This window comes from Peromyscus leucopus, chromosome 9, assembly GCF_004664715.2.
Source record: "Peromyscus leucopus breed LL Stock chromosome 9, UCI_PerLeu_2.1, whole genome shotgun sequence".
NCBI lineage: Eukaryota > Metazoa > Chordata > Mammalia > Rodentia > Cricetidae > Peromyscus > Peromyscus leucopus.
Window position 1 is genome coordinate 61,454,008 of NC_051070.1, and position 14,899 is coordinate 61,468,906.

The 14,899-nt window shown below is 42.1% G+C and overlaps 1 pseudogene; it reads right to left on the reverse strand.

Moving 5' to 3' along the window:
* Positions 1–10,016: 10,016 nt before the first annotated feature.
* Positions 10,017–14,899, reverse strand: part of LOC114693874 — a 39,055-nt pseudogene continuing 34,172 nt past the window's right edge.

The following is a 14,899-nucleotide window of genomic DNA, read 5'->3' on the forward strand; positions in this document are numbered from 1 at the left end:
ACTGACTAGTGTTCATGGTACTGGAAGGTACTCTGCACACTACCAGAGGAGAAAGGTAAGTGCTAATACAGCTACAGACTCTTTAATAGACAATAGTGACATGCCTGTGTGATACACTTGTGCAACAGAGGCACAAACATTGTGAGAAGTAACCAACCACTCTCAAGACCTATTCCATGAGATAGAACCCATGCCTGACACTGATCAGGTGGCCAAGAACCTGAGACTAGATAAGCCAGGGGTCTAGAGTAAAATCAAATGTTATTGTTCCGCTATAGAAATATAGCAGTATAATGACTCCTAACAACATTCTGCTGTACCCATAGATTAGATCTTACTCAGCCATCTCAGAGAAGCTCCCCCATGCAGTAGATGGAAACAAATACCGAGACCCACAACTGTAAAATGTTCAGAGTGAGAAACTTTGGACCACTCAGTCGTAACTGGAACGCCTCCATCAAATCCTTCCCCTCAAGATTCAGGGAACTCCATGAAAAGGAGGCAGAAAGAGTGTAAGATTCTGAGGAAATGAATGACACCAAGAAAGACATAACGCAAATAGGGAAGTTGGTGAAATGATTAGAAGGCAAACCCCCCAGACTCATAAGTAAAAGAAAAGTAGTAGCTGAAACCAAACAGAGCCAACCTGCCTATCAGCTTGGTTTGTAAGATGTGAGTGCTTGACTTCAAAATAACCCAGAGATGCAGTTACACAGTTAAGAGGCCAGAAATGACTCAATTTCTTGTGGGTCTTGGAAATCCTAGAGCAGAAGGTCACCGCTGAAACCCCAGAAAACAGGAAGTACAGCAAAGGCCAAGAGGGAATGTGAAGCAACAATACCCACTACCATAAGTGAGACAGACATTATTAGGAGAGAACTGAAACTCAGGCCACTATTCAAGAGCTCTTCATATATTATATCACACTAACTTTGTTTATATTGTTTAAACTTTTCCAGGAACTCTGCAATCTCCTCCCATGAAGAGAATCAGTCAATATATTTGGCCCATATTTTTAAAATTCCCAGACGTGAGATGTGTTGGCAAAAGTTACATTCAGTAAGAGACTTGTCATGGTGTGCTTATTCTATAATAAATAGCCTCAAGTCCCAAATATCAGGAATTAACACCTCAAATATGCTTAATACATGTAGGCAAACAGGACTTTGATGTAGGCGATCATTCAGGAACCAGGATCCTCCCACAATCTCGCTCCTCCACCTTAAATGAAAGCTCACAGGCTCCTCCCATAATGTGGTTCCTCATGTAAACTCACAGATAGGGCAGGGAATAGAGCATGGAGGAAGCCCACCCACTCTTACCTGACTTCAGCCTAGAAATGGCCAGATGCTTTTGCTCACATTCTCTTGGAAAGAACCAGTCGCATGACTTTGCTACAGACAAGGAGCTGGGGAACAGCTTGTGTGCCCAGGAGGAGCATGCGCTAGGTTGGGTGATTATTAAGACTGTCAGAAGTAATTACCAGAGAAACACAAAAGCTGCCCAAACATGTTGGAGTTCTATGGTTTCATACTCAGAAAACAAGGCTGTCTAGACAACTTTCTCTTAACACTTGGGTCAGCGCCACACTGGATAGTGTTTATTCATAGGAAGCATAAACGGCCTTCATCCAAATTTGGATTCAGCTACTTGCCTCTTCTGAGACCAGCCTGAAATAAGTTAACTGTCCTCTTTGTAGCTCTGTTTTGGCATTTGTGAATTAAGGATATTGGCACTTGCTTCAAAAGGGCCATAAAGTTAAAGTGGTAACTTTTACCTGGAAAAGACCCCTCGGGGTAATGTTCAGCACAGGGGGCCCTAATGGCTTTACATTAACAAATAACAACTAACAATGTCTAGGATACACACCAAGCAGGAACCATTTCTCTCCATATTCTAGAAAGAAAAGTAGATCCTGGTGGTTAGCCACTCCAAAGCTGTACAGCTAGTCAGCACAAGGTAAGTACTGGTACCCCGAGAGTTCTAGCTTTGGAAATCAATCTCTATATTATCTACACCGCCATTTCCTGACTCTCAGTAGGTATTCCATGCTGTTATTGCTACTAAGCAATTTTACTAAGGTATAATTGACATATAATACAGCACATACTTTACAGCTCTCTCTCCGTGTGTGTGTGTGTGTGTGTGTGTGTGTGTGTGTGTGTGTGTCCGTCCATCACCATAATCTCTTCTGGTAGTGGCAGAGATGAAAGAGTTCTTCATATGTTCTAAAAGCAAGCCTATAATCAGAAAGTGCTTTGAAAATATTTCCTTCCAGAACATAGCTGAGCTATCTCACCAGGCCCCAGTTACATCCATTTTCCTGAAAACAATGTAACTTCACTTTCTTTATGTACATCTGATTTTCCTCACCCATGACAATGTTGTTGAACACCAAATTTGTTCCTTCATGTACTGAAGACAGTGCTGTAATCAATACCAACATGCAAGAATCTATTTAATGTACTGATTTCTTTGGAATGGTATAGTTTGACACATCAAGTTGAGCCAGAACCAACCTCCTTCCTCCCCCTGCATCAAGGCTGAGAGAGATATCCCAGTGTGGGGAATAGGTTCCTGGGAGTTTCCCTGGCACCAAATTTCTCCCTGGCCTCCAAAAGGCCCCCTAGAGATATCTCTTTCATTACATTCCCTCTCCATCCAGCCCCCAACACAACTAACCTGACCCCCCATCTTGTCCCCTCCACCACCACCACCCCACTCTCAGTTTACCCAAATCTCATCCATGTCCCTTTCCCAGGGAAATCCATGTGTCCCTCTTAGGGTCCTCCTTATTACCTAGCTTCTCTGAGGCTGTGGACTGTAGCCTGATTACCCTTTGCTTTATATCTAATACCATGTTCGTCTTTCTGGGTCTGACTTACCTCACTCAGGATGAATTTTTCTAGTTCCATCCATTTGCCTGCAAATTTCATGATGTCATTGTTTTTTTTACCACTGAGTAGTACTCCATTGTGTAAATGTACCAAATTTTATTCATTCTTCCATTGATGGGCATCTAAGTTATCTAGGTTGTTTCCAGGTTCTAGCTATTACAAATAATGCTGCTATGAACATAGTTGAGCAGGTGTCCTTGTGGTATGATTGAGCATCCTTTGGGTATATGCCCAAGAGTGGTATCAGTGGGTCTTGGAGGTAGATTGATTGCAAATTTTCTGAGAAACCTCCATACTGATTTCCAAAGTGGCTGTACACATTTTCACTCCCACCAGCAGTGGAAGGACTCTTCCCCTTACTCCACATCCTTTCCAGCATAGGCTGTCATTAGCATTTTTGATCTTAGCCATTCTGACAGGTGTAAGATGGTATCTCAGAGTCATTTTGATTTCCATTTCACTAATAGATAAGGATGTTGATTCTTTAAGTGTTTATCAGTCATTTGAGATTCTTCTGTTGAGAATTTTCTGTTTAAATTTGTACTTCATTTTTAATAAGATTATTTTGGCATTTTGATATCTAGTTTCTTGAGTTCCTGAGTTTTTGAGATCAGCCCTCTGTCAGATGTAGAGTTGATGAAGATCTTTTCCCATTCTGTAGGCTGAGTTTTTTGTCTTACTGACAGTGCCATTTGCCTTACAGAAGCTTCTCAGTTTCAGGAGGTCTCATTTATTAACTGTCAATCTCAGTGTCTATGCTACTGGTGTTACGTTCAGGAAGTAGGAAGTAGTCTCCTGTGCCAATGTGTTCAAGGCTGCTTCCTACTTTCTCTTCTATCAGGTTCAGCATAACTGGATTTATGTTAAGGTCTTTGATCCACTTGGATTTGAGTTTTGTGAGGGGTGATAGATATAGATCTATTTGTTCTTCTACATTCAAACATCCAGTTATATCAGCACCATTTGTTGAAATGTTTCTTTTTTCCATTGTATAATTTTCACTTCTTTGTCAAAAATCAGGTGTTTGTAGGTGTGTGGATTTACATCAGGGTCTTCAATTTGATCCCATTGATCTACCTGTCTGTTTTTAAGACAGTATCATGCTATATTTATTATTATAGCTCTATAGTGGAGCTTGAAGTCAGGGATGGTGATACCTCTGGAAGTTCTTTCATTGTACAGGATTTTTTTAGCTATAGTGGATTTTTTGTTTTTCCATATGAAGTTGGGTATTATTCTTTCCAGGTCTGTGAAGAACTGTGTTGGTATTTTGATGGGGATTGCACTGAATCTGTAGATTGTTTTGGCAAGATTGCCATTTTCACTATGTTAATCCTACTGATCCATGAGCATGGGAGATCTTTCCATTTTCTGATATCTTCTTCAGTTTCTTTCTTCAAAGACTTAAAGTTCTTTTTATACAGGTCTTTCACTTGTTTGGTTAGAATTACCCCAAGATATTTTATATTATTTGTGGCTATTGTAAAGGGTGTCCTTTCTCTGATTTCTTTCTCAGCCCATTTATCATTTGTATATAGAAGGGTTACTGATTTTTTTTTTTAGTTAGCCTTGTATTCTGCCATATTACTGAAGGTATTTATCAAGTGTAAGAGTTCCCTGGTAGAATTCTTGGGGTCATTTATGTATATTATCATATCTTTTGCAAATAGCAGAAGTTTGACTTCTTCCTTTCCAATTAGTGTCCCCTTGATCTCCTTTTGCTGCCTTCTTGGTCCAGCTAGAACTTTGAGTACTATATTGAATAGATATGCAAAGAGTGGACAGCCTTGTCTTATTCCTGATGTGAGTGGAATCACTTTGAGTTTCTCTCCATTTGATTTGATGCTGGCTGTCAGCTTGCTGTGCATTTAGGTATGGTCCTTGTGTCTCTGACTTCTCCAGAATCTTTATCATGAAGGGGTGTTAGATTTTGTCAAAGGCTTTTTCAGCATCTAATGAGATGATCATGTGGGTTTTTTTTTTCTTTCAGTTTGTTTATATGGTAGATTATGTTGACAGATTTTTCCATGTTAAACCATCCCTGCATCTCTGGGATGAAGCCTACTTGTTTATGATGGGTGTTTGTTTGTTTGTTTAATGGTTCTTGGATTCATTTGCCAGTATTTTATTGAGTATTTTTGTATCAGTTTCATGAGGGATATTGGTCTGTAATTCTTTCTTTGTCACATCTTTGTGTGATTTGGGTATCAGGGTAACTGTGGCCTCATAAAAAGAGTTTGGCAATGTTCCTTCTGTTTCTATTGTGTGGAACAATTTGAGGAGTACTGTATTAGCTCTTCCTTGAAATTCTGCACTAAAACCATCTGGTCCTGGGCTTTTTATTTTTATTTTTTGGTTTGGAGACTTTTAATGACTGTTTCTATTTTCTTAAGGGTTATAGGTCTATTTAAATTGTTTACTTGGTCTTGATTTAACTTTGGTATATGGTACCTATCCATAAAATTGTCCATTTCTTTTAGATTTTCCAATTTTGTGGAGTACATGTTTTTGAAGTATGACCTAATGATTCTCTAGATTTCCTTGTTGTCTGTTATTATGTTCCCCTTTTCATTTCTGATTTTGTTAATTTGGATTTCTCTCTCTGCCTTTTGGTTAGTTTGGATAAGGGTTTGTCTATCTTGATTTTATCAAAAAAACCAACTCTGTTTCATTGATTCCTTGTATTGTTCTCTTTTTTTCTGTTTTAGTGATTTCAGCCTGGAGTTTGACTATTTCTTGTCATCTACTCCTCCTAGGTAAGTCTGCTTCTTTTTGTTCTAGAGCTTTCAGGTATGCTGTTAAGTCACTAGTGTGAGATTTCTCCAAATTCTTTATGAAGGCACTTAATGCTATAAAATTTCCTCTCAGTACTACTTTCATAGTGTCTCATAGGTTTGCATACGTTGTACATTCATTTTCATTGAATTCTAGGAAGTCTTTAATTTCTTTCTATATTCTTCCTTGATCCAGTGGTGATCCAGTTGAGAGTTGTTCAGTTTCCATGAATTTGTAGGCTTTCTGTAGTTTGTTTTGTTGTTGAACTCTAACACATGGTGATCTGATAAGATATAGGGTATTATTACAATTTTTGTGTCTGTTGAGATTTGTTTTATGACTGAGTATGTAGTCAGCTTTAGAGAAGGTCCCATGAGGTGCTGAGAAGATGGTATATTCTTTTGTGTTTGAGTGAAATGTTCTGTAGATGTCTAGTAAGTTCATTTGAGTCCTAACATCTGCTAGTACCCTTGTTTCTCTGTTAAGTTTCTGTCTGGCAGACCTGTCTGTTGGTGAGAGTAGAATGTTGAAGTCTCCCACTATTAGTGTGTGGGGTTTGATGTGTAATTTAAGCTTTAGTAATGTTTCTTTTACAAATGTGGGTACTCTTGTATTTGAGGCATAGATGTTCAGAATTGAGACTTCATCTTGATTGATTTTTCCTTAGATTAACATGAAATGTTCTTCTCTATTGCTTTTGATTAATTTTAGTTTGAAGTCTATTTTGTCAGGTATTAGGATAGTTCACCAGCTTGCTTCTTAGGTCCATTTGGTGGGAAGATCTTTTCTCAACCCTTTACTCTGAGGTAATGTCTGTCTTTGAAGTTAAAGTGTGTTTCTTGTATGCAGTGGAAGGAAGGGTCCTGTTTTTGTATCCATTCTGTTAGCCTGTGTCTTTTTATCAGTGAATTAAGTCCATTAGTATTAAAAGATGTTAATGACTAGTGATTGTTAATTCCTATTTTTTGTTTGTTTGTTTGCTTCTTTGTTTGTTTTGGTGGTGGTGGTGATAGTGTGTGTGTTTCCTTCCTTGGATTTTGTTGGTGTGAGATTATCTGTTGCCTGTGTTTTCATGGATGTATCTAACTTCCTTGGGTTGAAGTCTTCCTTCTAGTACCTTCTGTAGGGCTGGATTTGTGGGTAGATATTGTTTAAATCTGGTTTTGTCATGAAATATCTTGTTTTCTCTGTCTATGGTGATTGAAAGTTTTGCTGGGCATAGTAGTCTAGTCTAGCATTCATGGTCCCTTAGTGTCTACAAAATGTCTGTTCAGGCTTTTAGAGTCTCAGTTGAGAAGCTGTTTGTAATTCTGATAGGTCTGCCTTTAAATGTTACTTGGCTTTTTTCCTATGCAGCTCCTAAATTCTTTCTTTATTCTGTATGTTTAGTGTTTTGATTATTATGCGGTGAGAGAACTTTTTGGTTAAGTCTATTTGGCATTCTGTAAACTTCTTGTATCTTCATAGACATGTCCTTCTTTAGGCTGGGAAAGTTTTCTTCTATGATTTTGTTGAATATATTTTCTGTGCCTTTGAGCTGGAATTCTTCTCTGTCTTCTATCCCTATTATTCTTAGGTTTGGTCTTTTCATGGTGTCTCAGATTTCCTGGATGTTTTGTGTTATGAATTTATTGGATTTACCATTGTCGTTGACTGATGAATGGGGAGTCATTCATTCAAGACCAAGTCTTCAATGCCTGAGATTCTCTCTTCCATCTCTTGGATTCTGCTGGAGCTGCTTGCATCTGTAGTTCCTGTTTGCTTCCCCAGATTTTCCATTTCCAAAATTCCCTCAGTTTGTGTTTTCTTTATTGTTTCTATTTCAATTTCAAGTCTTGAACCATTTCCTTCACCTGTCTGTGTAGACAACAGTCTTATTAAATAAGAAACACAGAAACAATGTAAAAAAGAAAGCCGAGAGGTCAGAGCTCAGAGCTAAAATCTCACCCTTCCTCCTGCTGTCCCAGCTTCCCGAAAGAGAGCTATTTCCTGTGTGTAAGTCGTTTTTCTAGTCATTCTGCCTTCTCATTGGTTGTAAACCCAAACACATGACTGCCTCGTCACTGTCTGAATGTACAGCCCCCTAGGTCTTAAAGGCATATGTCTCCAATGCTGGCTGTATCCCTGAACACACAGAGATCTATGGGATTAAAGGCGTGTGCCACCACTGCCACACTCTGTCTATGGCTCTAATAGCTCTGACCCCCAGGCAACTTTATTTATTAACATACAATCAAAATCACATTTCATTACAATTAGAATACCACCACATGTCTGATTCTTTTTTCTTGGCTTTCTTTAAGGGATTTCTTGATTTCTTCCAATTTTTTATTTCTCTTTTCCTCTATTTAAGGGAATTTTTTCATTTTCTCCTTAAGGGACTCTATCATCTTCACAAAGTTATTTCTAAGGTCATTTTCTTGTGTTTCAGCTGCATTGGAATGTTCAGGTCTTGCTGTTGTAGGATCACTGGGTTCTGGTGGTGCCATATTGCTCTTTTGGTTTTTTAATGTGTTCTTACACGGTGCTTACTCATCTGTTCTTCCAACTGGGGTGGGTTGTGTCTATGCCTGTTCGTAGTTTACTGGGGTTGGAGGGGAATGCTGGCCACGAGAAGGACATTTAGGTGTGTGGGTTTGGGCGGCAGAGCGGGTCTTGGAGGGAAAGTCCAGTGGGTAGGGGGTGGTGGTGGTACATCCTGGAGACAGGAGACAGGTCTCTCACCTCCTTGCCAGCTGGTGGGGACTGCTATAGCTGGATCTTAAGATAGATCTATTCCCAGTTTCCTAAGGAACCACCACACCAATTTCCATAGGCACTGTAAAACTTTGCACTCCCACCAGCAATGTATAAGTCTTCCCCCCTTAACCCACATCCTCACCACCGTGAACTGTCATTCGTTTTATTGATTTTGGCCATTCTGACTCAGCTAAGATGAAATCTCAAAGTAGTTTTGATTTGCATTTCCTTGATGCTAAGGATGTTGAACGTTTCTTTAAATGTTTCTCAGTCATTTGTATGTCATCTTTTGAGAACTTTCAGTTTGGATCTGTAACCCATTTTTTCAGTTGGGTTGTTTTCTTGATGTCCACGGTTTTTTTTTTTTTTTTTTTTTTAGTTCTTTATATATTTGGGCACTTGCCCTCTATGGGACGTATATTTGGTAAGGATTTTTTCCCATTTTGTAGGCTGCTGCTTTATCCAAATGATGGTGTCCTTGGCCCCACAAAAGCTTTCCAGTTTCATGAGGTCCCACTTATTCATTGTTATTAGTGCCTGTGTTATTGGTGTTCTGTTCAGGAAGTCTTTTCCTGTACCAACAAGTATATGACTATTATCCAGTTTGTCTTCTATCAGGTCGGCGTATGATCAAAGACTATTATGTTGAGGTCTTTGATCCATTTGGAGTTGAGTTTTGTGCAGAGTGATAAGTATGGATCTATTTGTATTCTTCTACAGGCAGCCATCCATTTTGACCAGTGCTACTGATTGAAGAGGCCATCTTTTTTCCAGTGTGTATCTCTGGCTTCCCTATCAGTTATTCATAGGTGTGTGAACTTGCGTCTGGATTTTCAGTTTGACTCCATTGATCAACATATCTGTTATTGTGCCAGTACCCTGCTACTTTTATTCCTATGGCTCTGTAGTAAAATTTGAGATTGGGGATGGTGATACCTCCAGCAGTCCTTTTATTATTCAGGACTGTTTTTGCTATTCTGAGTTTTTTGTGTTTCCATATAAAGCTGGAAACTGTCCTTTCCAATTCTGTTAAGTACTGTGTTGGAATTTTTATGGAAATTGCATTGAATTCTATAGATTGCTTTTGAATAGGATTGTCATTTTCACTATATTAACACTACTAGTCCATGACCACGGGAAATATTCCCATCCTCTGATATCTTATTTAATTTCTTTCTTTAATGTCTTAAAGTTTTTACTACACAAAACTTCCACTTGCTTGGTTATAATAAGCCCAAGATTCTTTTTTTAAGGCTATTGTGAAAAGTGTTGTTTCCTGCTTGTCTGTTTGTCAATCCATTAGTCATTCACATACAGGGAGGCTACCGATTTTCATGAGTTAGCTTTGTGCCCTGCTGCTTTCCCAAAAGTGTTTATCAATTGTAAATGTTTCCTTGTGGATGTTTTAGGATCGTTTATGTATACAATCACATCATCTGCAAATAAAGATATATTGACTTCTTCCTTTCCAGCTGATAACCCCTTGATCTCCTTCAGTTGTCTGATTGCTCTAGCTAAGACTTCAAGTCCTATATGGAATAGATATGGAGAGAGCGGATGAACCTTGTCTTGTTCCTGATTTTAGTGGAAATGATTTTAGTGGTACTGAGGGGTACACTCAGGACAGCCCCAGTTCCAGTGGGTAAGGATCAGATGCTAGCGCCTGGTGATGTCATTAAGCTCGGAGGTTGCCTGGTACTGGTGGAAATAGAAGCACTGGAGGTGGTCCACCAGATGAGGTTGGCCAGTACTCCACACCACAGAAGTAAAGGGGAGTGAGCAGGCTGCCCAGGACCCCTGCCACCTGGGCCACAGTCTGCTGGGCCTAGTTCTCTGCCAGAGTTCACAGGGATGAAAGTCTGAGGACTGGGGCAGGGCCAGTGGGTGGAGGGGAGAGGGCGGAGCCCAAGAGTAGCCACCTGCAAGATGGAAGAAGGGAATTATGGATGGAGACAGAATAGTGGGAGTCCAGAAGCTCCTACCCATGCCCAGGTTATTCCCAACTGACCTTAGGGGTCCTCCATCCTCCCCAGTCTGCAGGCCAGCCCACACTACTACCTGCTGGTCCCGCCTCCACTCCTCTCTGTCATTAGGTCTTGTCCTCACACTCTACAGGCCAACAGTCTGTGCCCCTGCCCAAGCCCTGCCCACACTTCTATCTGCTGGCCCCAGGCCCTTACCAGGCCACACCCAACTTCTGCCTGCTGGCCCTGTCCTTGCTCAGACCCCAACCCCACCTTTTATCTAAAGCCCAACCCTTATCACACTTGTCCCCACCCTCTATCTAGTGGCCCCGCCCTCTTTTCCCGCTAGCCCAATACCCAGAGTCTTGAGAAGCTGAGGGCAGAGTGAGGATGGGCTGTAGTCAGGTAAGACAGGCTCGCCATGTTTGTGTATCAGTGGACACGGAACCCCTATGGGGGGAGGCAGTGGAGGCTGCAGAGGCGATGGTCTTCCCAAAGCAGGGACCCCATGACCAGGCCCCCTCAACCATGGGACTATCCCACCTAGGGTGCATACGCACTGCTGGATCTCGCGAGCCTCATTGCTGCTGGCCTTTATGCGCAGCTTCTCCACACATTGACCAAACACAGGTAAGCCTGCAGGTGCCGCTGGGTCACCGCCAGCTGCAGTAGGCACAACTCCACCAGCACAGAGGTACAAGGAGTTGAAGGCCCCGTCGGATGGCCTGCAATAAGAGCCAAGCAGGAAGAAAGTGTGGGTGAGCCCTCTTTCCCAGTCTCAGATGCCCCAGGCCCCATGGTGCCCTCACACAGGCACAGAAAGAAAAGACACATTCCCCATGGGTACCTGGTACAGGAAGTCCCAGGTGACAGGTTTTGTCCAGAGCCACATGGAGGACAGAAAGCTAGTGTGCAGGAGCAGCCTGAGGACGATCACCACGGTAGGGCCAGGCTCCTAATCCCAAGCCTCCATAGCAGTCTCCATCCCATCCCAGGAGGCCAGGCTAACTGCAGCCGTGAGCCTGTCTGCAGACAGGGTCAGTGCATCCAGAGCTAGTTCATTTGGCCCAGGAAAAACAAGGAAGATGCCCAGGAAGGGGCCTAGCACAGCCATCCCAAGGTGGACGGCCAGCTTGACCACGGGGAGTGTGGGGAGAAGAGAAGTTTTCAGGGAACCCACGATTGGTCATAGTTCAGCTTGGGGACCTCTGGTTGCTCCCCTCTACCTGCATCATCCCCCTAAGATCCAGTCCCCAGGACTCATGCCCAGTCCCCACCCTGCTTCTTCAAAACAGGCTTTAGGTTCTGGGTCATGCTGGCCAGGCCTGGAGAAAGGAGAGGACCAAGTGTGTGGATTGCTAGGGCTTCCGGGGTTAGACTGGCTGGCTGTAGTGATTTGAAAGAAAATGGTCCCCAAAGGGAGGTCATTAGGAGGTATGGCTTTGTTGGAGTGGGTGTGGTGTTGTCAGAGGAAGTGCACATCACTGTGGAGGTGGGCTTTGTGCTCAAGCCATACCCAATGTCTCAGACTACTTCCTGTTGCCTGCACAAGATGTAGAAGTCTCAGCTTCTCTCCAGCACCATGTCTGCCAGCATGCCACCATGTCCCACCATGATGATAATGAACTAAATCTCTGAAACTGTAAGCCACCCAATTAAATGTTTCCCTTTGCTTCTATGAGCAAGGGGCATCAAGATCATGATGGGGAAACCTACAGATACAACCAAAGCAAACTAGTGAGAACTTAGAAAATTTAGACCCACATTTGTGGAGCCTCCACAGGACTGGACTAGGCCCTCTGCATAAGCAAGACAGCTATGTAGCTTGATCTGCTCAAGGGGCCCCCTGGCAGCAGGATCAGGATCCATCCCTGGTGCATGAACTGGCTTTTTGGAGCCCACTAGCTATAGTGGGACACTTTGCACAGCCTTGAGGTAGGGGTGGAAGTGGAGGTGGTTGGGGAAGGGGGAGAGGGTGGGAGAATGGAGAGGTTTTGGCTGCCTCTACCAAATGGGCCAGGCTCTGCTGACTCCCCATGGGAGGCCTTACCTTCTTGTAGGAGGGTATGGGTGGGGGGGGAGACTGGAAGGGTAGGAGAAGGGAAGAGGGGGAATCTGTGATTGGTATGTAAAATGAATAAAAAAATTTCTTAATTAAAAAAAAAGAGTTGCCATGGTCATGGTGCCTCTTCACAGCAACAGAAACCCTAACTAACACAGAAGTATACAGAGAGAAGGCCAGAGTGAGCAGGCACCATAACACTAAGCTATGTTGGTCTCCTGGGCTGGGCCCAACATAAAAGGCCTCTGTGAAGAGGTACACATCAACGGAGCACATGGAAAAGTTCACTGAGTGCAAGGCAAAGTCTACAAACCATTCATAGTCCACAAAGAATTGCAGGACCAAAAGGACAGGAGCTCAGCTGCAGACTCCAGGCTCACCTGACTCACAGCCTCCCCGGGCGGGATGACCACAGCAGCTGGGGAGGGCATCCACAGAAGTGAGGGGACAGGTCTCCAGCTGGAAAGGGGCATCTCAAGGCACCTTAGACAACGGCTTCTCATCATGAAGGCCATCTACCCAGCCTGGCACATGGGGACAGTGAGAGGTGAGTTAGAGCAATCTCCTCTGGGCTTCACAGAAAGCCCAGATGGTACTGACTTGGGAAAGAAGCGACATTAGGTGTGGGGGAAGCCTAGGCGCAGGGACAGCTCAGAGCAAATAACAACAAATAACCAGAAATACAAGGTACTAACTACAGCCAACAACACAGCATGGGCCGGCAGACCATGTCTCCCAGCCTGGAACCTGTGGACAGGAGGGCAGAGCCCTGCCTGGGCCCTGTGGGGTCAAAGTAGGAACCGATCACCATTCCTTCTTGCCTCTGGGCCTCGGTTTCCCTGCCAGAGCCACGATTCCTCCTGACAGGTGTTTGTATCAGAACAGACTGAGGGTGAAGAAAAGTCAGGAAAGGCTGTCCCCGGAGTGTGAGGCAAAGAACATGAATCTGGTTTTGAGAATAATCTTTTTCTGTGTTCTTGGATTCTATTTGCAAGTATTTTGTTGAGAATTTTTGCATGTTCACAAGGGAAATTGGTCAATAACTCTCTTTTGTTGTTGGATCTTTATGTGGTTTGGGTATCAGGGTAACTGAGGCCTCACAAAAAGAATTGGACATTGTTCCTTCTATTTCTGTTGTGTGGAATAATTTGAGCAGTATTGGAGTTAACTGTTCTTTGAAAGTCTTGTAGAATTCTGGGCTAAATCCACCTGTCTCTGGGCATTTTTTAGTTATGAGACTTAATTACTGCTTCTATTTCACTATGGGGTTATAGGTGTGTTTAAACTACTTATGTACTACTACTTACTTGATGTAACTTTAGTGGGTGGTCTATATTGAGAAAATTATCCATTTCTTTTAGACTTTCCAATTTAATGGAGTACAGGTTTTTAAAGCACATCCTTACGACTCTCTGGATTTTCTCCATGTCTGTTATTATGTCCCTCTTTTTGTCTTCAATTTTATTCACTTGAATCTTCTCTCTCCACCTTTTAGTTAATTTTCATATGGGTTTGTCAACCTTATTGAGTTTCTCAAAGAACCAACTCTTTGTTTCACTGATTCTTTATATTTTTTGTTTGTTGATTTTCATTTTATTGATTTTAGCACCGAGTTTGATTATTCCCATCTGCTTCTTCTGGGTGTGACTTCTTTTTGTTCTAGAACTTTCAGGTGTGCTGTTAAGTTGTTTTTGTTTTATTTGTTTTTATGTAGGCACTTGGTGCTATGAACTAGTCTTTTAGAACTGCTTTTATTATGCCCCATTATTTTGGGTATGACATGTTTTCATCTTCATTCAATTCTAGGAAGTCTTTAGTTTTCTAGTTTCTGTCTTGACCCATTTTTCATTCAGTAGTGAGTTGTTCAGTTGCCATGATTTTGTAGGTTTTCTGTTGTTTCTGTTGTTGTTGTTGTTGAAATCCAGCTTTAATCTGTGGAGGTCTGATAGTGCAGAAGAATTTCTAAAATGGTCTTATTAAATAAAAAACATGGAGCCAAATATAGGGGTGAAAGCCTTAGATTAGGGAAATAGGGAAAGCTGCCAGCCAACGTTACCTCACCAACTCTGTAGCTTCCAAATGCGAGTTACTTCCTATCTACCCAAGCCTTTATTGCCTTGCTGTTCTGCCCTTTCATTGGCTCTCTTAGCCCAGCTACCTCACTTCCTCTTCCTACACAGTTCTGTTACTTTCTGTCTGTTTGTACAGACCTCCAGGTCTCTATGGTTGATACTGGGATTAAAGGTGTGTGTTACCAAGCTTGGTTCTGTTCCTTAATCCTCCTAAGGGATTAAGGGCATGTGCTGCCTGACTTTTGTTTATTTAAAATGTCTGGCCTTTCCCCCCAACTCCCATCTCCAAGTAAGCTTTATTTATTAACACACAAATAAAATATCACCACATTTCCCCTTTTTTGTCTAATAAAATTTTTTTGAAGTTATAAAGTAATTTTAGATACTAGT